The sequence below is a fragment of the Ictidomys tridecemlineatus genome, chromosome 4, assembly GCF_052094955.1.
Source record: "Ictidomys tridecemlineatus isolate mIctTri1 chromosome 4, mIctTri1.hap1, whole genome shotgun sequence".
Classification (NCBI taxonomy): Eukaryota; Metazoa; Chordata; class Mammalia; order Rodentia; family Sciuridae; genus Ictidomys; species Ictidomys tridecemlineatus.
The window spans coordinates 143078355-143103417 of NC_135480.1; the positions used below are offsets into that span (position 1 = coordinate 143078355).

Here is a 25063-nt window from a genome sequence, read left to right on the forward strand (position 1 = left end):
GAAAAGGAAAGAAAGTTGGTCTGTTTTCTGTTCATTTTCAACTCTTTGAATTTCATCAAGAAGGAACTGTTGTCTTAGGACTTGAACCAAGACAATGCATGTCTCAGGCAAGAATTACCTAATTCTAATCTTCTAAGATTCAATATTTTTTATGGAATTTGGCTTTATGGTGTGCTTGTGTTTATCAAGTGGTATTTCTTCTAAGTAGAGTACCGATGTAAACATTCTATAGTAAATAAACAGATTGAAGTGAAAATGAAGTCAGTCAATATAAAGACAAACACTAACAGAGATGGTATAGATAGAAAAGAAGTTTGGGTAACACAGGGAGCAAACACAGATTCCATGATTCCAGAAAAAAAAAATCCTGTGCTAGTGATGGGGGAGTCCACCCATTTTTTTTGGAATCACGGAATTTCCTTAGATTTTTGTATGATCCAAAGGAGTCCTGGGGAGAGGGCCCGAAAGATGCCCAAGACTGAATTCTTGCCAGCCTTGTGGAATGGAAACCTCAAGCTAAGCTTCCATTTTTAAGGATGTTAAAGCAGAGTGCTTTGTCTTCTTCAACTGCATAAGTAAAGCAAATCCATGGGTATTGGAATGTATGACTAAACACAAGGGCAGGAACTTTGATTCACTTGGGGGTTAGAATAGAGCCCAATGCTTAAGATATTCTATATATATATATTTGTGGAATAAATGATGGCACATGAGTTTGATGAAAAGGCAAAGCAGGTAGAACTCTACAGACACTCATGAAGGGCATTCAGAATGTGTCAGAGCGATGGCTGTACTGGACTCTTACGGTCATGTTTTCTTTTAGAAATCACAACTTTGATTCATATAAATTCCACGTGTTATCAACAGGGCCTCATGGGAGGGGGAATTGATTTTCCTGAGGTGACCAGAGAGATCTTGGGAATGGGGTGACATAAGAGGGGTTAAAGCCTTCAGAGGAGAGACTTCTCAGGTGAAATGGGAAGTAAACAGTTTGAGAAACATAAGAGCATGTGGAACGATCTAGTTTGGTTCCTTCATGTCAGACAAGAAAACTACAGCACAGAGAGGAGACACTAGTGGTTGAGGATCACATATATGCTTAGTGGCTGAGCTGTGACGATAACATAGGGAGGTCCCCTCTACTGCTCTTTCCATAATACAATTCTGATACAAGTTCTGTGGGTGATAATGAAAACTACAGAAAACATAAGAACCTAAGGGGAGGACTGGGAGAAATATCAGACAAGTTCCAGCCACATCAGCCGCGGAGTTGGAGAGGACTGGGCAGCCGTGCTTACTGACCCAGGACAGTGAGAAGAGGAGGTCCTAGGTATGTGGATTCTGGCGAATTCACTGGAAGTTCTAAGATATAAATAAATTAAGAGACTTTAATCAATGATGTTGGGAATAAAGAGTTTTTTTTCATTCCAGGGCTTCTTAGAGTGAGATAGCTCTTCTACAGTCAAGAGTAGAAACAGTGAGCTTCTTGCTCCAAACCAAGGGGCAATGTACCCATCAACAGTATTAACAACGTGGCTCCAGGGCCCTTTTTCCACCTTGCAGTGTCTGGCGAATGCTTGCTATCATCTCTAGTTAATAAGCATACCAGGCTACAGAGGGAACTGGATTCAGTTTCTATTTAAAAATTTGAAATTTGTTTATCACAGACTTTTGGCATGGATTTTTCAATACAATATTTAAAATTATTGTATTAGGATATTTATCTTGGTTAATGAGCAGTTTGATGCCTTTGTCCCTTTAAATTTTCCACCCAGTGAACCTCATCTGATGTGGTTTGAATCTAGAAAAATCTCCTGAAAAGCCTGTGTTTGAGAAGCATGATCCTCAATACAGCAAGGTTCAGAGAAGGGACTTCTAGGCAATGATGCGAACTATAACTTCATCAGCAGGTTAATCCCTTTGATGGACTAATAATTTGGGTTACTTGATGGTAACTAAAGGATGGAGGAACAACCTAGGTTGCTGGAGGTGTGCCTTGGGGATTATACCTTGTCCCTGGTTTCTTGCACTCACTCTCTCTCTGCTTCCTGGCTACCAGGAGCGGAGAAGCTTGCCTCTGCCATCCTTTCTGCCACGATGTGCTGCCTCACCTTGGGCTCAGAACGAAGGAGTCAGCATCTATGAACTGAGACCTCTAACACCATGAGCCAAAATAAACTTTTCCTCTTCTAAATTGTTCTTGTTGAGTATTTTGGTCACAGCAATGACAAGCTGACTAACACAACATCCCAATCCTAGTCCCATATTAGATTTTAACTTGTTCAAACTCCCTGGAAAGACAGACTTCTCCATTTTACCTTTTCCTCATCTTCTCTCTTGCTTTATGTTGTTGATGTTTTAATCTATTAGAGCCATGAAACAAAACCAACAAACTGAAACTCTTATTCTTACAGCAATAGCCAGGAAGTGTGCGAATGATATGACTGTCACAAGATTCAAAGAAAGTAGAGCTGATTTGGGGGAGAAAACAAAACCCTACACAGAAACATAATCACTTACTTAGTAAGATTTGTTATAATTTGTGGAAGGATCCCAGCACTAAACTGGTCTCCATAAAAAAATGCCCACTTACAGGATCAGAGAAGTATCCTGATGGTGAAGAGTAATTAGGAGATGGTGATGAGAATGGAGCATGGCGGTACTTATCACAGGGGATCTTTGAGACAGGTAATATAACCTAGAGAATGCTGACCATCCTGCAACATGAAACACTTACATCCCAGCATCTGCAAACTAGAGATTTATAATAAATGCATTTTCCCTGATCACAAGAATTGAGTAACATCAACACTTGGGTTCAAACCTACTAAATCTATTGTGCCAGATTTTCTCTCCTGATTTTATTCAAATCTTTGGTTTTTATCAATATGGTGTTTGCTTAGTCTAAGTCAGTGGTTCTCAAACTTGGAAATGCACCAGAATTGCCTAGAGGGTTTATTAAAATGCAGATGCTAGGTTACCTCCTCCTGAATTTGTTATTTATGAGGTCTAGGGTGGGATCCCTATTGGCACTTCTGGCAAGTTCCCAGGTGATTCTGGTCTGCTGTTCCAGGGACCACACTTTGAGGACCACTACTTTGATGCACACTGGGTACTGTGCCTGTGAAGTGCTTTGCTCCAGGTAAGTTTAAGTTTCCCTGTTTATAGTTCATGATTCTAACTTCCTGGCCACAGCTGACTCTCTAAGTTATAGGCAGGCAACTCATAGGCCAGGTATCCACCGACAATACAGCCTGGGCAAAAACTTGAACTAGCTGATGGGATTTTTTTCCTTCACGGATTTGAAATGTTAAGAAATGAAAGAATAGGAGGTTAGCAGTGAGAATTAAACCATGAAGTTACAATTAACCAATCATCATGGCGTAAAGTTCCTTGGCAATCCAGGCATATGGGAAAGCAGAGACTCTGAGAGAGTATAAAAATGATAAAAAAGAAGAATGAAACCGAGAAAAGTTAAGAATTAAACAGAGCAGAGAGATAATGGCACGAATCCCAGTAATCTCTAAGGTAAAAATCCATTAACTCCTGCTGTGAGGGCCCGAGTTGGTAGCTATGCTCCAGGACTAGTTTCTGTGACTTGGTCCACAATCAACGCACTCATGGATTTCTTCAGCTAACTTTAATTTTTTTGTGTGCACTAAAATAAATCAATAATTTTAAACAAATTAAAATAAAATTGAATAAAATAAACATACTCAAGTTGTGTTTTTAAAAATTATTTTGAGTAACCATGACTCTTTTCTACTACCAGTAAGAAAAACATTTTTTTTCCCTTTTATAATTACTGGCAAACTGAAATTAACTTCCGTACCAAGCCAGTTCATGGCTCATATTCTCCTTTCTGCTACAGGTTAAATATCCTTTGTCCAAAAAGTGTTTGAGTCCAGAAGTGTTGCTGATATCAGACTTTTTCAATTTTGGAATATTTGTACGTACAATGAAATATCTCAGGGAAGGCAATATTTAAAGACAAAATACATTTATACTTCACATATGCTTCATATACATAGCCTAAAGGTAATTTTGTATAATATTTTTAGTGCACCTTTGTTTTGGCTGCAACCCATCACAACCCAACACATGAGGTCAAGGTGTGGAATTTCCCACTTACGGTCTCATGACGCACCCCAAAGGATTCAAATTTTGAAGTATTTTGAGCTTTGGAAATTTGGATCATAGATGCTGCCCCTGTCCTAGCAGATCTGACCAAGCTCTCCATCAGCTTGGCTGGAAGCCCTCTGGTGAGTCTTTCTCCCTTCCCACTCATCCAAGTAGTTGCCACAGTCTCGGACTGTGTTCCCACAATGGTTGCCCATTCACTTTCTCCTTCTCAGCCCTCAGCTTTCTTCCTTAACACCGTGCTCTGCCCTCCCTGGCTTGCAGGAATCTGCCAACTTCTTAGCCTCAACCATAAAAGCCTCTTTTTAAAAGAGAGGTGTTCATGTGATCCGCTGATGCGAAAGCCTTGGGTGGCTTCCCCAAAGCAATGGTCAGCCACTGTGAGCAAGGCTGTCAGGCGCTTGAACCTTGATTTATATCCATTGGGGTAGGCAGAAAATGGTCACCAACGATATTGGGCCCTAATCCCTAGACCTTATTGGGACAAATGGAGTTTTTGTAGACATGATTAAGCTAAGGATTTTGAGATGAGATCGTTTTACATTATCCTGGTGGGCCTAAATGCAATCACAGTTAGCCTTATAAGAATAGGAGTGGCGTCACATACACACAGAGAGGAACAGGCCACGTGATGATGGAGGCAGAGGCCAGAATGATGTGGCCACCACTGTGGGACATCCACAGCCACCGAGGAGGCGCCACCAGCCCCCTGATCCCGTGCGTTCCTGGAGAGGGTGTCTTTCCCTGTTTTACACAAAGGAGCCCCCTAGGCTAAATGCTGCCTGTTAATAGTAGCCTACTCAGCAAAGATGACCAGTGATTTAAAATCCATCTGGGAAGCACACAGAGGACAAACTAATGAAAAAACGAAATCAAACACATTTTTGCTAATGAAAATGCTAAACACGGCTAATGATCTTTATTGCAAGATATACAACCTTGATTGTAACTTTAATCCCTTTTCTATGTCAAAAATATATCTTGATCCAAAATGTACCTAAAATCAACCAAAACAGACAGTTTGAAAAATGTCTATATAAGCCAGAAATCAGAGCCCCACACTGGGAGGATTGATCTATCCTGACAATTAAAAACAAGAAGAGGTGGAACCTCTACAAAAACTCTCTTCTGATGGGGAAAAAAAAACAACATTACAAATGGATGTAGATGAAAGTGTTTGAAATATTATCAAAGAGGGTCATCAAAGCAAAAACAAGCCAGCAGTTTGGGGCTGCGGGGCCTCTAACAGAAACCACACTCACTGAGCAGGTTCAGCCTCCTTCTCTACCACCCTCTCCACTTCTCCAATTGGCTCAGCTTAGAAGGTGAAGGGTGGCTTTTAGATGGCACATTCAAAATGAAAAAGAGGAGTCAGAAAGCCAAGTTCCTATTGGTTAAATGTGAGCTTCACTGGGCTCCATACACAGAAGTCTCATGAGGAGACGAAGTGGGAGTGAGCCCATGCGGGGGCCAGCCAGCCTCTGTGGGCAGAGCTGGGAGGCGTCAGGAAGGAAGAAGCTTTCAGTGTCCTGCTGCCTAAGTACAAGGCAATGTGCAGAGTTCCCAGCTTAGATTTCATAGAAATGCTTCCCTGGTCACTGTCTCCCTTTTACTCGATTCTCTCTGTCCCCACAGCTCACTCCTTCTGCCACCAAAAACATTGCAAAAGGATGGGGTGTTGCTAATTGGTTGAGATCCCTATGTCACCCAAATGTCCCTATCATGTCTTCACATTTATCTTCATAGACTTCAAAGGTTTCCTTCATGTGGAACAAGCTTTCTAGTTTAATGGAAAATCAGCCCCCACCCAACACTACTTACAAAATTGCTAGCAGAACCAGAACTGCAAGATTGAAAACAGAGGTTAAAAAAAAAAAAAAGAACTATTGTCTCTCCAGTTTGTGTAACTTAGAGAGGTTTTTTTTTTTTTTTTTTTTTTTTTCATTTGCCTCCTCTTTTTCTCTCTGTTCCATGAAGCCAAGATCTAGGTTATCAGTCCTATCACTTAAAAAACAACAGAGAAATTCAGCTTGGCTTTCCACTTATGGATCCAGAAAATCTTCCTCCTTAGACATGAAGTAAAAGCATCAACAGGTCTTTCAAAGAATGGCCAATAGGTGCTATCTGAGGACCAGCAGGAATCACCACCTAAGGATACCCATTGTGGGCTCTAGCCATAGAAGTGGGATATTCGGTGTGCCTAATACCCAGCAGGGAAGGTGAGAGTCCGACAAGCTCTGCAAAGTGACTCTGATTCATACCCTGGCCTGGGAACCACTCTATCAAAGTTTTGTGCCCCTTATTCCAGGTCAGGCAGTATAGGATGGTGGTTGAATTTATGGGCTCTGAAGTTGAACTTCCTGGGGTCAAAGCCTGGCTGTGTTCCTCATGAGTTGTGCAGTCTGGTAAGCCACTGGGGTTAGTCAGCTTAGCATGGCTGTGACCAAAATACTCAACAAAAACAACTCAGAGGAGGAAAAGTTTATTTTGGGCTCACGGTTTCAAAGGTTTAGTCCATGGTCATCCAACTCCATCACTTTGGGCCTGAGGTGAGGCAGTACACCATAACCAAAGGAAACTGCTCACTCACGGTGGCCAGGAAGCAGAGGGAGTAAGAGAGGGAAGATGAATCCTTCCAGGGCACATCCCCAGCACCCTCCTCTTGTAGCCATGCCCTACCTGCCTCCAGTTACCACTCAGATAGTTCATTCAAACTAGAATGGACTGATTAGGTTACAGCTCTCAAGATCTAATCATTTCACCTCTCAATATTCCTATACTAACACAGGAATTTTGGGGAAACACCTCATTCTAAACCACAACACCACTTAAGTTTCTCTAAGCATTAATTTTTCCTCTGTGAAATAGGGAGCACTTCATAGAGTAGTTGTAAGGATTAAATTAACTGGTGAATAGGAAACAGGACAGTCTCTGGCATGGGGCAGAGGGGGGGTCAGGTATATACACTTCTGCTCTTGTCATACAAACCAGTGTGGAATGGAGCCAACACTTGGACCTCTTCATATCAACCCACAAGGCGAGTTCAGGGCATGTAAATTGGTAGTCTAATGGCCACAAGGACCATCCTTCCATCCTTTATTTTGGCTGTTACAAAAACAACATTCTTCTTCCAATGTCAGATCAAATGCCTTTAGAAAGAAACACTCCAATTCAAATCAACAACTTTCTATTGCCAGATGCTCCGCTGACCTCTTCATGAGTTACCAGCCTGTCACTTAAATTTCTGACACCCCCCATCCCAGGTTTGCCATGGGTGCCATGCCCTGCAGTCACTCTGGCATCTTTGTGGGAAAGTAACCACTGTGTGATGTGGTGGGTGATGGGTGTCAGTGGTGCAGGGGTGACCCACACTCACAGGGCTTCTCCAGAATGGGTACCCAAAAGCTCCAGATCAGAAAGCATCTGAGCTTTTAGGTGGCCTTGAGCCCGATCATACACCTCCCCCAACTGGAGAAGCACTTGGCCTTTATGGTGACACAGTCCATGGTTTGGTGTGTATACTATTTGAGTTTGTCCACCAAGGCCTCAGGTGTTGGAAGCTTGGTTTCCCAGAGTGGTGATGTTTGGAGATGGACCTTCAAGGGATGAAGACTAGTGGAAGGTCTCTAGGTCAAATGAAAGTGAGCCTTTAGAAGAGATTGTGGGTCCCAGCCTCTCTGGCTTCCTGTCCGCACATATAATACCTTCCTCTTGGACATGCCACCACCATGATGCTGACCTCCATTATGCCCTTGCCAGAAGCTAAACCAATGAACCAATCTTGGATTTTCAGCCTCCAAAACTGAACTAAACATATTTCTTATTTCATAAGTAGTCTGCCTCAGATTTTTTTTTTTATCATATTGAAAAACTAACTAATATAGCCTGGGATCCAATAGGGATCCATAGTTCTGTACCAGGACTATGGGGTCTCTCTGAGGATCAATGATTCTTACACTTAGGCAATTTTCCTCCGTGTACTTTAGGATCATAAAACCAAACTTGGAACTACAGACAGTCTCCCCATATTTCCTCAAATGTGTACTATTTATTGCACTTTGTGATTCAATGTGTATAACAGAAATTGAACACATTCACATGCTAGTTCAGATTTATCCAAATTAACTCTCCAAAAGATGAGTTGCAAATATTAGTTTCCAAAGCTCCTGTTGGGCTAATCTCAGAAAGACTATTCAAATTAATAAATGTGAGCTTCCTTTCTTTCGTAGTGTTACTTAATCTCTGTGAGTCATTAGTGTCACATACCAATGTCTAGTTTTCCTCTTGACTGAGTTTCTAGGCCCTCTCATGATCAGAGTCCCTGTGACCATTTCTGTCTAGTGGGTTAAGAGTGGAGGGAACGTGATCATTTTCAGTCAAAGTTGTTCCTCTCCCTCTACACAGGGATTGGCAGTATTCCCGGAGCTTTTTCTTGACCCTGGGCCCCGGAGTAAGAACAACATGGAGGAGAGCACCTGCCCAAGGTGTGAAAATATAAAATGTGAATCAAAACTAGATTGCATCCTCAGCAGTTTTGGTCTACTGAGCTTTGCGTGATTATGGGATTTTAGTTTTATGTTTTGGGTACTAGGGATGGAACTTGGCATGTGCTCTGCCACTGAGCTACATCCCCAGCTCTCTGGCTATGAAGATTTGGGGTTGTTGGTTTCCGTGGCATTATTTAGCTCACCCTGATTAATGAAATCCTACTCGCTAATACCAAGTGGGGAAAAAGACCTTCCAAATCACAAGGCATGAAGAATGGGACTATGCCTTGGAGACTCTAGGCTGCACTGAAGTCAGCTGCTTGTTCGCATGTTAAAGGTTTGGTCCTGAAGGTGGCATTATTGGGAGGTGGTGGAACTTTTGGGAGATGGGGCCTTGTGGAGGATCCTTAAGTCACTGGGGATATGCACTTCAAAGGGACCATAGACCCAGCCCCTTCCTTTCTTCCTCTTTTGCTTTCTGGCCATGAGGTGAGCACATTGCTATATCACAAGCTCTCTGCCATTGCCATCTGCCATTCCCACTAGGGGCCTAAAAAACAATGGCTCCACCCCCAATCACAGAACCTCCCAAACTGTGAGCCCAAATAAGCCTTTTCTAAGTTAATTATCCCTGGTATTTTCATTATAGTGATGGAAAATTAACTAATACATTAAACCAAGGTTAAGAATGATGTAGCAGTTTTAAAACAAGGCTGCAAATTCTTTGGAGTTGCTTTTATTCAGAGTTAGGGTCTCTTCCCCTTCCCCTTGAATCTTGGCAGCCTTATAAATGCCAACCAACCCAGTTCAGCAGAAGTGATGTTATATGACCTCTAAGACTGGATCACAGAAAGTCAGGAAACTTCCTGACAGAGTTCTGAGCAGCTACGTTAAGTCTAACTATCCTTAGGCCAAAAGGCATTAGGTGTGGCATTGAAGAAGCCTTCAGAAGATTCCAGCTCCCACCATTTGAGTCACTCCCCATGTTGAGTCACTCCCCAATAGACCCCAGACATCATGGAGCAGGGTAGTGGGGGCAAATCATCCCACACAGCCATATCCAAATTCCTTGTCTAAAGGATTCATGAGCATGCTAAAATTGTTCTTGTAGTACCACTACATTTTGAGGCAGTTGGTTAATAAGAGCAAAAGGTAAGGAGTCTAAATAGCACTTCAGGTGAACTTCTTGCTTGACTGTTTGCTAGCTGGAGAAAGAGTGAAGGGTTAAATGGTGTGAGAAACCCTACAGTAAGTTGGTTGAGCACATGACTTTGTAGGACATGACTTTGTAGTTCCATCTCTAGCACTAACTAGACAAGGTTCCTAAACAACTTTGTGTCTCACTTTTGAAATTGGGATGCTAATGATAGTTTCTACTTTATAGGGTTGTCATAAACATGAAATGAGATAATACATGTAAGCACTTACCAAAGTGCCTGTCACATAGTAAACACTCAATTAATGGTAGGTATTAATAGTATTATTATTATTAAACATTTCCAGTCAGTTTTAAATCATGATGTTTTCATTGCCTGATTATTTACAGGCATCAAAGCAACTCTCAGACATGAAATCTGTTTGCTTGGCTATTTTCCCTACAGACCAGCAATTAAAATTCAAATCTGAAGGCCATACCCCGTCTGCCCTTAAATTGCCACCAAGCCACACATCTGAGCTGTTCTTGCAAATTAGCGCTAATGAGCATAGAAGAAGGGATTTTTTCTCCCTCATCTCATCACATGGCAGGGGCCCTCTTCATTGACACATTCCACAGCTGACAACTGCATTCAGAAACAGGCACACACAGTGGTTACAAGGCAGGCAGATGTACAAACAGCTTGGCCCTCAGCAGTGTCCCCAGCCCTACACTTGTGGCTGTCTCGCTGCAGACTGACAGGCAGCCTACTCTGATAAATATGCAAATATGTCGCATGCACACTTGAACATCAAAGGCATTCTCACTCTTGCTCAAGCAGACCTGGAAGTCAGAATACCATTTTTCCTGACTGGTATTAGGTCACAGCAATACAATTGGCAGCACAGTAAGACAGGATTGATCTTCTTACTAGCTTGCAATAAGTACTTGGAAGAGGAAATGCCTTTTCTTGTCCTCTTCCATCCTCTGCCTTGGGTTCTAAAGTTTTGATTCTTGTTTAGCAAATTTTAATAGATGACACTATTTTGTGCCAAGCAATACTCCAAAGTCTTGTATTAAGCTCCTGAGTAGGTGGCATCATACCCATTTTAAAGATAAGAAAATTGAGGCTCAGAGTCATTGTGCAACTGGCTCAAAGCCACATGACTAACAAGTAGCAAAGGTGAACCCTGAACACGGTTAATGATGATTTTAACTACACTTGACAGCCCTTATATAGTGAGAAAAGTTTCCACTGTCTGAAAGTTTAAATCATATTTGTCTTATCCTTGTAAAGGTCTCTTGGTAAATTTGAAACTGCCATCTTGAGACGTGTGAAGTAGGCTGGGTGCAGTGCTACATACCTGTAATGTCAGCAACTTAGGAGGCTAAGGCAGGAGGGTTGAAAGTAGAAGGACAGCCTCAGCAATTTAGCAAGACCATGTCTCAAATAAATTTTAAAAACATCATGGAGCTGGGGATGTGGTTCAGGGTCCCTGGGTTTAATCTCCAACACTACCAAAAAAAAAAAAAAAGGAGGGAAGAAAGCAAGCGCAAGCAAGCGATATTTTGTGCCCGTGGTGTAGCTGAATAGTAGAATGCTTGACTAGCATGTACAAGGTCCTAGGTTCAAGTCTCAGTATGACCAAAGGGGAGTATAAACCAAGCTAATCACAGAAAAGTGCATACATACTTGACTTATATGTAAAAATGATGCTTGTACTTCTGAAAAGAGCCTATTTGAGTTTTAAATAAGCCCATAAAATTGTTTTCTTATTAGCAGAAACACAGTCAGCACATATTGTCTGAATCTAAGAATTTTTATCAGAAATACTACATGAGATTAAAGGGCTTCTCTTAATTCCTTTTGGAAGAATATTTATCATGAAAAATGTTTCATTTTATCACATGCTTCATGTTTATTTTGCTTTCTACTTTTTAACTTAATAACCTTTGTGATAGTGTCCTTTATAACATCATTCCTAATTGGTTAATTTTTTCTTTTCTTTTTTAGTTATATATGAGGGTAGAATCTATCTTGATATATTTATACAAGCATAAAATATATCTTATTATAATTAAGATCCCAGTCTTGTGGATGTACTTGATGATGAGATTCAATTAGTGCAACCACTCTGGAAAGCAGCATCGAGATACCTCAAAAACTAGGAATGGAACTATCATTTCACCCAGTTACCCTACTCCTTGGTATATATCCAAAGGTGTTAGATAATTAATTTTTATATATGTTCCTTGAGGCATGAAAGGAATTTTACGCTGATGTTGCTTAGTATACAGTCTATATATGTCCATTAAGTCAGTTATTGTAACTATGTTCTTTAAATACTCTGCATTATTAATAATTGTTGTATCTACTTATTATGATATAAGATATTCTGGATTAGTGAGGATTTTTCTGCTTTTCTCTTTTATTTTTGTCAGTTTTTGCTTTCCAAATTTGAATGTCTTCTGGAGGAACTAAACCTTTTATCATTTTGAAGAATCTCTTTCTCTCTCTCTCTCTCTCTCTCTCTCTCTCTCTCTCTCTCTCTTTTGATACTGGGGATTGAACTCAGGGGCGCTTAACCACTGAGCCACATTACCAGCCCTTTTTTAATTTTTTTGTATTTCATTTAGCGACAGGGTCTCCCTGAGTTGCTTAGTGCCTTCTAAGTTGCTGAGGCTGGCTTTGAACTTGCAATCCTCCTGCCTCAGTATCCCAAACTGTTGGGATCTCTCATTTTATGACATGCTTTAACAACACTTCTTATATCTTACCTTATTGAAATTAATAAAACTTCAGGGGTTTTTTGGGGTAGATTTGTGTATATCCTTCCTCTTTTTTTGAACTCTCAATTCTGTACTTTTTTTCCTTATAACTTTTACACCAAGCTGATATTTGTTTTTTCTTAACATCTAGACTGTCTTTTCCCTGAACCATTTAGTTTAAAATAACAACCAACATATTTGAGTTTAAAATCTATCATCTTATATTGTTTTTATATGTTTTCCTCTACTAGGAAGATGTGTTGCTTTCTTCTATTTTGTTATGGTTACCTAGAGATTGCAACATAAAACCTTGATCCATCAAAGTTTTAATATTTATCTAGACCTCCAAGATATGCAAGATAGGAGGGTAAGGATCTTACCTTATCTATGACTATTCTCAGTGCTTATAGTTATTGTTTGCCCATTTTAGTTCTAATATCAAAATGATACATATTTTCAGCACCTCAAGATATTATTATTAAAGATTAATATAGCTGATGTTCATTGAAATCAACCTCTCTTTAAACATTTTTTTTTTGCCATATTTTCTTCCAAAGGCCCCTGGGGCATCATTTTCCTGCTGTCTGAAGTCAACTCTTCAGACTTCTTTTTATGAGGATCTGCTGGTCGACTATTCTTTCAGTTTTTGTTTGTTCAAAAATGTCTTTGCTTTCATTTTACAAGAAAGTCACTAAATTGAGAATTCTAGTCCTCTGATTTTCAGCGTTGCTGTTGAAAAATTAGTTGTCAATCAAACTATTGCTTCTTCGTTTTGGATTTTCTGTGAGTTTAGTCTGATGTGTCTAAATGTGAATTTATTTTTCTCTCTCTCACTTGGCCTTGTCGAGGCAGTGGATTGATTTCCTTTATCTGTTCTGGGAAATCTCAGCTATTATCTTTTTAAGTTCTGCCTGTATTGCAGTCTCTCTCTCCGCTCCTTTTAAGACTCAGATTAAATTATGTTAGCCATCTCGAGCATCCTTCATGTCTCCTGCCCTCTCCTGTATCTCCTACCTTTTCTCTCTCCAGCTGCATTGTATCTAGTTTCTTCGGACATAATTTAAGTTCGCTAATACTTTTCAGTTTCTATTAAAAACGTTTATTAGGTTCTTAATTTCAGTTATCTTTTTTCAGTTCTTTAATTTCATTGCTTGATATCTTTTGATAGTCTTCAGTTATTTGCTGATGTCTTTGTATCTGGTGCTTTATTTCCATGAACATAGTGAAAATATCTGTTTTGCATTCTGCACTGAATACATTTTTCCAGTATCTGTGGATTTCTTGGCCATACATGCTTCTACAGATTCTAGTACATGAAAAGTTGTCTCTTCAAGTGCCTTGTAACCTTTTATTGTGTGCTGGCCATTTTGTTTGAAAAATTACTTTTGGAAGTAACTTGAAATAATGGATATTGTTAGCTCCGTTCATTTTTTTCTCTCAGACTCCTCATGGAGCTAGTAGTCCCAGCTAGTTGTTTATGGATTTATAACTCTTTGGATATAGTCTGTACTTAAATCCATAGAATGTTCCCTTTTGAGTTTATGATCTAGAACAGGGGTCACTCATTATGTCAGGTCTCTACCTTCGGTGAACTCTTAATGCTAACAATACCTGAATCTGCCACACAGGTCTGCCTTTCAGTTGTGTCTTTGGTTAATCCTCTGGATAGCAGAGCCAGCCCTCCACCTGGACCCATGCCTATCTCTACACCTGTGTAGATCACCAAAAGCACTAATGTTTAGCCCTTTGCCTAGATAGGCTATCCTAGGATAGAAAGCACCCTGGATCATTTCCCCAAGCTCCATCCTCCTTCCTGGTCTTGTTACTATCTCATTAGATCATTGGTCTTTATGCTTTTAAAAAGATGCTTTTTTATAGTTCTGGGGTTTTTTTTCTTTTCTGTGGAAGGCTTAATCTGAATCACCTAGTCTACCTTTTACTAGAAGCTAAAAGTTCTTCACATAGGGTTTGTTTTATTTTGCTATCATTTTACTATTAATATTTTAAAATGAAATTTTATGTGAGAATCCAAGTATTTGCTTCTTTTAAAAACCAGAAAATCTGGCAACCTTGAGCCCATATATTATTAGCAAGGCAATAACTGGAGTGAGCTGTGTCCCCAAAATGCCCATTATGTTCCACTCTCCTACGCTCACCCCAGTCTAGATTTACTGCCTCTCCTGGTGGGCATCTGAATTTATAACTACTGCAAAAGCAATATTTCTTAAAATTACATATCCCAAAATCTAGGACACTCTAATTTATCTTTTTTTGAATACAGAGCTTAAAGACCACTGGGGAGGGCAGGCAGATTACATAAGTGACCCAGAAATCTTTTAGAGAAGAAAGAAACCAGGATATCAAGCTCTATTCCCTGAGATACAAACCCTCAGCATGGACTGAACTGACCAAGACTCGTGCACAGTACTAGAATCCAGGAGCTGTCTGTGCTCGGCCCAGGTCTCCCGGAACACACTGCAGCCTGAAGGGAGCAGCCACACCAGGGAGGCTGCAGGGCCGAGATGCTCAGGCCTCAGGCCCATTTTGACAGGGAGAACTCCTGGGTAAGTGAATTTCCAAGAGTATGGCCTCTTTTCTCCTCCCTCCCTGAGGAACCACCAAGGCCTAGACAGAAACCTTCAGTGGCCAGAAGGTGAAGACCTGGCACCTCCATCTCCTTTCAGTTCAAGTCAGGTTGAGGCCCACCCCAGAGGACCTGTTTCTCTGGGGAAAGAATTAACAGGCTTTCTGCACAACTGTTATTCACAGCTTACTTGATGGTTACAAGTAGCTTTGAGGCATTCAGTTTCCAGAGGATACGGGCGTTCTAAGCCAGAGCCACTTCATTGGACGGGATTTGACAACATAAAAGGAAGTAGGAAGTCTGAAGAGAGACCTGACTTCCCTCTGGTTGGAAATTGAGGGGCTTGAAAATTACATCTGAGAACAATCTTGGAGGGTGGGTTGCGTTGTGTTGTTTATATGCCAGACTAAAGATGACCGCCCTGGGTACTCTAATTTATTTCCTGTCCTCAAATAAGTTGACCTTTAGTAGATAGCAACAACCCTTATGGCTTCAGCTCCACTGTTCAAAAAATGAAGTTCATATTACCTTCTCTGACGGAAAATAAGAGAAAAAGAGATTAAGAATGTCAGTGTGTTCTCAGCTCTGAGTGAAAGCCACCGTAAGCCACTAAAATCTGAGGCAACACCTTTCTGCATCAGTGGACACTGTCAGCTCAGGAGAGGTGGTCTTCATTTTTGTGTGCACTGGTCCCCTGCATCCAGCTAGAGGGAACACCATCAGATTGCAGAGGGACCAGACAATGGTGAAAAAAAAGGAACAGACGTCACTGCATTTGGAACCCATTCATAAGGGTGTATCAGTTTCTAAAGCAACAGGCAGCACCATCACAGGGAGAGGAATCAGCAAGGACTCCCACCATGGAGCAGAGCTGAACAGCAGAATTGAATAGGAGAAGCAAATTGGAAAGTAAGAGAACTTCTGTGACGAAGGCCACCTGAGTCTTGTGAAGGAGGCAGTTCAACAAGACAGTCCTAATGCCAGCTATTAAAAAGCTGGAAATGAGCCCTCCACAGGGAGAGAGCTGCTTGCCTGCAATCTAAAGACTATTAGTGGCATTCACTGATGGTTAGTACCCATTTGTGAGTGCAATTTTGCCAAAAGAACATGTTCTCTCGTGTTCTTCGCCTTTCAGACTCAGCTTCTACGTAACTCACAAGTGTTTTAAATAATTGGCCTTTTCCTAGTTGTGCTAGACAGTCTAGGCACAAATTTAGAAGGCTTCATGTCTTGGGAAAAATCAAATTAGAACTTCCTTTACTTCATCCAGGGGTTATTTTGAATCTCTCAGCTCAACTAGGATAACTGTGTGAAGAAAACAGTCTCACACTGCTGCGTTGGTACCGAGGAGGTAAGGTTTCTATGGAGATGCAAGATGGAACTAATGTTGGGTTTTTTGTTTGTTTGTTTGTTTCCTTTTTTTTGTTGTTAATTGACCTGAGAAACAGGAATAGGTTTTAAGGGGCTTGGGAACATTTCTTTGGATTATTTTCTGCACTTTTGGTAATTTTCCAAGAGTAGGAGAGACTAGCAGAAGCCAGGTGCCCTTGTAACTGCATCCCAACTAGTTGGTTTGGCGTTAGATTTATCTGGCTTAAAAGGAAAGCCAATCCTGCAAAGCACAGATAGAAACAAAGATCCTAAAGGTCACCTCCAGCAAGATTTCTCAAACTTTAATATGCACCTGAATCACCTGAAGAGCTTGATAAAATGCAAAATCTGATTTAGCAGGTCTGGGATAGGGCCTGAAATTCTGTATTTCTAGGGTGCAAGCAGATGATGCTAATGCTGCTGATCCAAAAACTACCCACTGGGTAGCATGAGTTCAAAGTAATACTAGAAATAGTATAAAACTGTTTTTGAAACTTTTTATCAGATCATATCCATTAAAGGGAAAGTGAATTTGTAATGATTATACATTCTGAGCAATATCAGTATGATATATGCCCTGCTAACATGAGTGGGATCAGCAACTTGATTTGCCAATATAGAAATACCCACTATTCAATGATAGTATAAAATGTACAGCTGGAAAATCTTAGTACTTTATCATCAAGCCATCTTTATTTTTTGGCACACCACACTGACCCTCCTGACTGTAGTTTCTAAGGATGTAACTAAAAGCAAAACAACAACAACAACAAAACCAGAAAGCACATCAGACTTGTTGCTTCTAGGTGACATAGGGCTGCCTTGGAAGGTGGATTCGGAGGTTACTGTTATAGCAGGTAAAATGCAATTGTGCCTTGTCACCAACTCCTGGCAGCCCCATTCACTCCAGAATTCCCTGCTTAAGTGGCTTCCTATTCACTGGAGAGCACATTCATACTTTTCTTTGTTCGTCCCGTTTATTTCCTTTTTTTCAGGCATTTTCCCTTTTATGTTCAGTGTTGCTCCTCTGAAAATCATTGTAAGCAACTGCTTTAATTTGGAAAAAAAAGAAAGAAGCCAAAAACCTGAGTAAAGAATGACTTCATCCATGGCTGCTCAGAGGGAAAACAAACTCAGTTTCTCCTTTTATACATTCACAACAAAGCTCAAATCTGTGATTCTAAAATGTGTGGGGGTTTCTCCTTACCAGAGAGTAAGCAATCCATTTTGGAGCAGATACTGTCTGAGCATCCTCTAACCCAACTCAATCCTGATGGCCTCTACCTGGAGATAGCATCAGATCAGATAGTGTCCCACCATTATTAAAAAAAAAAAAAAAAAAAAAGACTGCCTTTCACCCTTGCCACAGGTTGAGGGCTCAATCCCACAAGAATGCCCCACTTCAGCCATAGGAAATTCTGACCTACTGATTCCCAACTGCGGTTCTCAGGAGTCCCTCTTTCGATTTGAATGATTTGCTAGAGAGGTTAATAGAACTCAGGGGAACATGCTTACTAGTTTAGGATAAAGGGTATTTTAAAGGATTAAAAAAAATCCAGCCAGATGAAGAGATGTATAAGATGAGTTTCAGAAGGATCCAAACACAGGAACTTCCATCCCCAAAGAGTTGGATGAGTATGTGTGGAGTTCTTTAGATGAGAAAACACTCAGACCATATGTTTTATCCTCTGTATAAAGGGAGAACGTGCAATTCCACTGCAGCTAATTGTTTGCATGAAGGATTGCAGACCTAGTGCATCAATCTTTTCCCCCAAGAGGAATCAGAAAATAGGATTCATTACAGTGTGAATATTCTCAGGGTTTTTTTTTTGTCTGTTTGTTCTTTTGGTTGGCAATGATTTATATATATTTAAATATATAAATCAGGGCTATGGACAGTTTGTGAGTCCATGAAAACCAATCTGAGAATCAAATGTAGCTTGCAGCCACTAATTGGAAACTTTGAGACTACCTGGTTATATTTTCATGAACTAACAGCTTATATCATCCTTTATTTCCTTACATCCACTTTCCAACTTTAGAAGTTAATAATTGTGGGAATTCCATGGCTTCTTATTGGGCCTCATTTCTATTTTCTCTCTCCATTAGTCAATATGCTGGCTCAAGAGAGTTATTTACAAAATATAACTTATAAAAATAACCAAATTAAAAAAAAGAATGACTTCATGAACAACAGTTATACTTTAAGACATTCCCCTCTCATGTTTGGTTGTAATCGAAGGCCAACTTTGGAGATTTCCAGAGATATTTTTTTCCTAAAACCTTGAAACACATCCATATATACAAAAGCATACATGAAAACAACTGTAATTCTACCTTTTACAAAATGACTGTATAGCCAAAAGTCATTTTAATTAATTTAATGTCTGGATTTCTCTGAATGTTATGAGAAATTGTGCATAAGGTGTCAGTCATAGTCAGAAACACGAAAGGTAATTGTCAACATGTTAGAGACCTTGGCCAACCCAGGTATCCACTTGGCTTTGGGTACAGCCCATGAACTAAGAATAACTTTTATGTTTTCAAATAGTTAAAAAGAAGAATCAGAAGATTTTTGTGACATGTTAAAATTATTTGAAATTCAAATTTCAGTGTCCAAACATGTTGTTGTATTGGAATAAAATCTTATCAATTTGTTCTTGTAGTATCTGTGTCTGCTTTTGTGCTGCAGAGCAGTTGAGAAGTTATAACCCAGACTGTATGCATAATGTTATAAATTGTGCATCCTGTTCCCCAAATTTCTATGTTGAAGTCCCAATTGCCAATATCTCAGGATGTGACCTTATTTGGAGAGAGGGTCTTTACAAAGTTAGTCAAGTTAAAACAAGATCATACTACTCCAATGATTTGTGTTATGGTTTGGATCTGAAAGCCCCTCCACCCCCACCCCTATAGGCCCATGTATCCTCAGGAGGTGGAGCCTAGGGGAAGGAAGTTAGGTCATAAGGGTCATGCCCTACAAGGAGATACCCGTACCCCAGCCCCTCTCTCTTTTTGCTTCCTGCCTGCCATGAGGTGAGCCGCTTTGTTTTGTTATGCATCTCTGCCATGACTGTCTCACCATAGGTCCCCCAAACAAAAGGGCAAACCGACCATTTACCTCTGTAAATGTGAGCCAAATAAGTCTGTCCTCTTTATTATCTGATTATCTCAGGCATTTTTTTTTCTTCCAGCAACAGAATACTGGCTAATACAATGGATGTCCACCACAAAGGGGAAATTGGGACCCAGAAACACACTTAGAGGGAAGACAGCAGACAGAGACAGGAGAAGACAGCCAATCACAGATCAGGGAGGCCTGGAGGAGGGCCTTTCCTCAAGGCCCTCAGAGGGAAACAGCCCTTTCAACATCTTGTTCTCAGACCTCTTTCCATTTCTGGAGAGAGGTTTAACCCACCTGGTCTATAGTGCTTTGTTACATCAGCCCTAGCAAACTAATACAACCAGCAAAGCCTAACCTATTTATTACCTGGATGTTTACAGAAAAAACTTACGGACCCCTGCTCCAAGGGACCGATTTTTCTGTTCAACACTTTGAAACCAGTAAGCATGTACTTCGTGGCTAGCAACCGAGACTCCAGAAATCCCTTTTTTCAATGAACCTGTTCTTTATCTCACACCTACTGTAGTGTTTAAACAAATACCCTCTGGCATATGTGCCTGGAACAGCCTGGAATAGCACATTATCTTGGATAAAATAAGATCATGAAACAAGTCCAACTCAGTGCATCTCCTCCACACCAGGAAGAGAGTGATTCCATAAACTCCATGAAAATGAGTCCTAAAGGATGGGGGAGTGAGAGAAAAAAAGAAGGGAGAGACAGTTGGAGAATCTCTAGCTCATTTTTGAATCTTCAACAGTGTGGTATATCTACATGCCATAGCACAAAAGACCTGGCAGCCTTTTTAAAAGGCTCAGGCATTTAGAAGCTGTTAGTTCTGCTGGGAATCCTCCCATAGATTCAGTGAGCTAAGATGTTAATGAGAGAGGAACAGACAAGATAGGTTAATTCCATTAGAAAACTAGTTGCTAATTAGTCTGAGAATCTTCTATCCTCAAGTGAGCAGAAACTGGTCTATATTGTTACAACAACAACAAAAAAGGGCAAGAGCAATAATATTAATGACAATCAACATATATTAAGTATTTATTCATGGGCCAGGGATTGGGCAAGATTCTTCATATGAATGTGAAATTACAAAAATTATGAATGTGAATTACAAAAATTCTATGAAAGTATTTTTAGCCCCATTTGACTGAGACACTGAAGTTTAGATAATTAAGTTGCCCATGACCACAGAATTGGAACAATGGTAGAACTCAGGCATAAAACCAAACATCTGATTCTAAAGCTCAACCTTTGAACTAGAGGCTATCAATCCGGCATTGATGGTATGTGAACAACCAAAATCTTACCTGTTTATCCTTATAAATGTTAGCCACTGGAAAAACTGACAGTGGTTTTATCTCTTCCTCTCTCTATAAGCATATCTGTCTATCCTGAGGCTTTCACATGTCGGGGTCTTGCTGACCCTGGAAGGAACCACACTTGCAGGGTTAGTTGTTCTTAGAGGTAACCTACAACTCACCAGGAGAGGGAGAGTGTCTTTTTTATGAAAACTAACCACTTTATCAAGCTCTCACTGGGCTCTCACACTTGGGTCAATATTTTCCTCCCTAATCTTCCCAAGACCAGTTACCTAGCAATAAGAGACATCCCCTGTGCCCAGAACCTGCTGGAATTCTAGCCAATCCTAAATCTGCTTTCCCTGCCTTTGCCTAGTTTTCTCCTCAAAAACCATAATAAAGACTTTTACCTAAAATTTTCCCTTGCCTTTTCTTTCCTTTTTTTAATATTTTTTTTAATTTGTTGATGGGCCTTTATTTTTTATTTATTTATACGCGGCGCTGAGAATTGAACCCAGTGCCTCACACATACTAGGCAAGTGCTCTGCCACTGAGCCCCAGCCCCAGCCTTGCCCTTGTCTTCTCTGCCTCCTGGCTAACCCTGGGGCTTCCCCCAAGTGGCCTGGTGGAGTATGTCATGCCCCCTCCTCTTGAGAAATATGAGTAACTATTTTTTCAATGATAGTCACCCCTGGCCTTACCATAGCTGAATAATAATGAAACCTACATTTTAAGCCGTTCTTGCAGTCTCGTCTCACTCCACGCCTACATCATAAAGTGTGGAGTACACACATGGCGATTTCTAACCACAAAAACCACTCAGAAATGAGACCCTAAAAAGGAACATAAATGCAGAATTTCATAAGCTTTCATAATTTCCCTTCCTGCCCAAAGCTTAAGCACCCTGCTATTGAAATGCTGCCTTCCTGGAGTCTGTCATACCTCCCAGCATTCCTGGGTTGCAAAAACTAAGGACAAAACAATCCCTCACCTGCATCTTGAATGGGAGCTCTGAGCATGAGACTAGGATGTCTCACTTCCAATCATCCCAGAGTAGACAGGAGAGCGAACACAGCCAAACTCCTCCCCATCACAGCCCAGGTCCTGCGTTCCCCCTGCAAGTGCAGCATGACCATGATACACAACCCAGGGAATGTCCCTCCAGATGCAACTGATTGCAATACTAGTCCAGGGCTTTTTTCTGACGGTCACAGTGTTCGAGTTCACGATCAGTATGCATTTGCTAAGATACAGTCTTGTTTATGAGAAAAGCAAATGATTTACTACCCACCAAAGAAGGGCACTGCTTCAAAGAAAGCCTGAATCATGACCAGTCAAGAGACCCAGCGCAGCTTTCTGCTGAAAGGCACGGAAACTTGGTTGTGCATCTGGGATGGAACAAAGAGAATGCTGGAAAAGCAGACTGTGCTGGGTACAGCTTGTCAAGCCCATTCATCTGTCGAGAGGAGTTGTGAGCAGTGGCCCTCTGTACTTGTGTGACCAATGCAAAATCATTCATGCTCCCTTTTCAGGCTGAGTAAACAAGATCCAGCCAGACTCGGTGATTTGCGGACATTATTAGCGCCGAGATAACCAATAGCTGGTTATGCATGTGTTTTAGACGTAGCCAAGCAGAGGCTCCACAATAAAATATTTTGGTAAGAAAGTGACACTTAATATTTTAGAAAAGTGAGGCTGGGGTTGTGGCTCAGCAGTAAAGTGCTCGCCTGGCATGTGTGAAACGCTGGGTTCGATCCTCAGCAGCACATAAAAAAAAATAAATAAAAGTATTGTGTCCAACTACAGCTAAATTTTTGTTTAATTGTAGATAAGCAGAATAGAGCCATAAGAAAAAAATCAAAATATTACATTTCATTACATTTGTTTTTAAAACTAATTTTGTTTTTATTTTGAATTACATCAAGGAGGTAGATAGGGGAAATAATTTTTTTTCAAGGTTTAGAGTTTTTAAACCTTAAATAAACTGACCACCACCCCCCCAAAACAGATCAAGGTACAACTTCTAGCTCCTCACTGTTCTGTTCTTAAGGCCCCTAGGTTGTGGGAAAAGTTGGCAATGCCAAGATATTCTTACAAAATTTGGAATAAGGGTCCCCTTTGTAGATAGGGTACTAAAGGCAGATTTGAGTTGGGCTCTGTCTGCGGGATGGACACAAGCAGTTTACAGTGCAGACACCTACTTTCTCCCAAATCCTAGTGGTGTCTAGTGTTGGGGGACAGGACCGTCATGTACCTCGAAGGGAGTTTTGCTCCAACCACCAGCTAAGGAAAAGGCCCCTTGTCATCAAAACTCTAAACAGCCCTGGTCTTTAATAGACACTGATCTCTGGGAAACAGCTGCCAAATTCCCAGCCCAAGGGAGTTTTCCACATGTCAACAAAGGATCCACCATCCCAGGGAGTGTCCTTGGCTCAGTGGAAAGCAATGCACGCAATGCAGATTGGGAGTCCAGGTTTCAATATCTAAGCAAGAAACAGGAGGATTGTTGACCCCATGGGGGTTTTTCCAGGAGGTAATTTACTTAAATGAATAGACATATGGAAAACCTGTACATGTTTGTTGCTTTCCCAAATTTAATTCTGCTCTGATTTGTGAAAACACAGCTGCACTGAGTTCCTTTCTGCACCACTAGAGGGAAATCTAGCCCACTTGACTAGAACTTGTTTCTTCTTAAACAGGAAAAAAAAAAAAAAAAAAAAAGATAATCACAGAACACACATATTAAGGCTAAAGTATTTTAAATACTTTATTTAAAATACTAAAGTATTTTAAGCACTTTAGCCTTAAAATCCTTTCACCCTTGCCTAAATTTTTAAAATTGTTTGAATCTATGGGGGCATAGAGCCTTCTAGAAGAGTATTAGCCAGCTATCCTAACTGGACAGGAGCCTTCACTAAGGAGAAACTGTCCTAACAGACAATCTGAATCCCTTCCAGGTCAGCTTGAGTTTATTTCCTCAAATTACATATTCATTAGCTATGGAGAACAGCTGGTCATCTTTCTCCACCTCGTATTACTTTTTAAATTCCTGAAGACCTCCAGGTCATGCCTCTCTTCCAAGCAAAAATGAGCCAGCTCCCTAACTTGGCCATAGCATTTATAGTCCGATCCTCTCACCACGTGTTTCTTTTCTAAACTCTGTCTGCATCATTCCACCCTTACTGCATAGGTCCAGATTGCAGCAATACAGATTAAATTCTAGGGAGAAAAATGAAGTATTTCCTCATGGTTTTCCTTGCATATATAGCTATTGAGATATTACTGTGTAGGTTTCCTTTTTAAATAACATAGTAATGTTTTCGATATGTATTTAGCTACTATGACTCCAAAATGATGCTCACTCTCTCTCACACGTAGATATATATCCACATACATGTAAATATATGCTTTCATCTTGTCATGTGAAAATGGAATCGCTAAGTGAATATCTTTATATGTGTCACTTCTGAACTCCATTATGTTTCCAACTCTTCCACATCATATACATTATTTCCACTTTAATTCTATTCTCCAAATTTTTGATCAATCATTCCAGATTCCTTAACTATAAAACATAACCTATAGGCATTTTGAACATTATTCTTTTAATAGTTTCAAAACCGATTCATTGCTGATTCAAGGGAGAGAAAACAGTCATTTACTACTTTTTTTTTTAAAGAGTGAGAGAGAGAGAATTTTTAATATTTATTTTTTAGTTCTCGGCGGACACAACATCTTTGTTTGTATGTGGTGCTGAGGATCGAACCCAGGCCACACGCATACCAGGCGAGCACGCTACCGCTTGAGCCACATCCCCAGCCCTACTACTTTTTATAGGTTTGAAATAACAAAAATATATATTTGGTTTTTGTCCCCAGTTCTTGACACAAATGCGAAACTCTTGAAACTTCCTGAGTGTGCATGTTTTTTCGTTATTCATATTCCAAACATACCTGATCTATGTGAACAATGTGACTCTCAGTGGGTCCCTCCATGGCTTCAGATTGATGACTGCCCAAGGATCCACCCAGGTGGTCAGAGAGTTGGAACTTTCAATCCCATCTCCTGGCCTTCAGGGAGGGAAGAAGGGCTGGAGGCTGAGGTCAACAACCAAGGGCCAATTATTTCATACATAGGTAATAAAACTC

The 25063-nt window shown here is 40.5% G+C and overlaps 1 protein-coding gene across 1 annotated transcript in view; it reads right to left on the reverse strand.

Annotated features, from left to right (window-relative positions):
* The window catches only part of Pgm5 (phosphoglucomutase 5), a 163021-nt gene that overhangs the window by 2647 nt on the left and 135311 nt on the right, over window positions 1–25063 (reverse strand). The window lies entirely within an intron of this gene.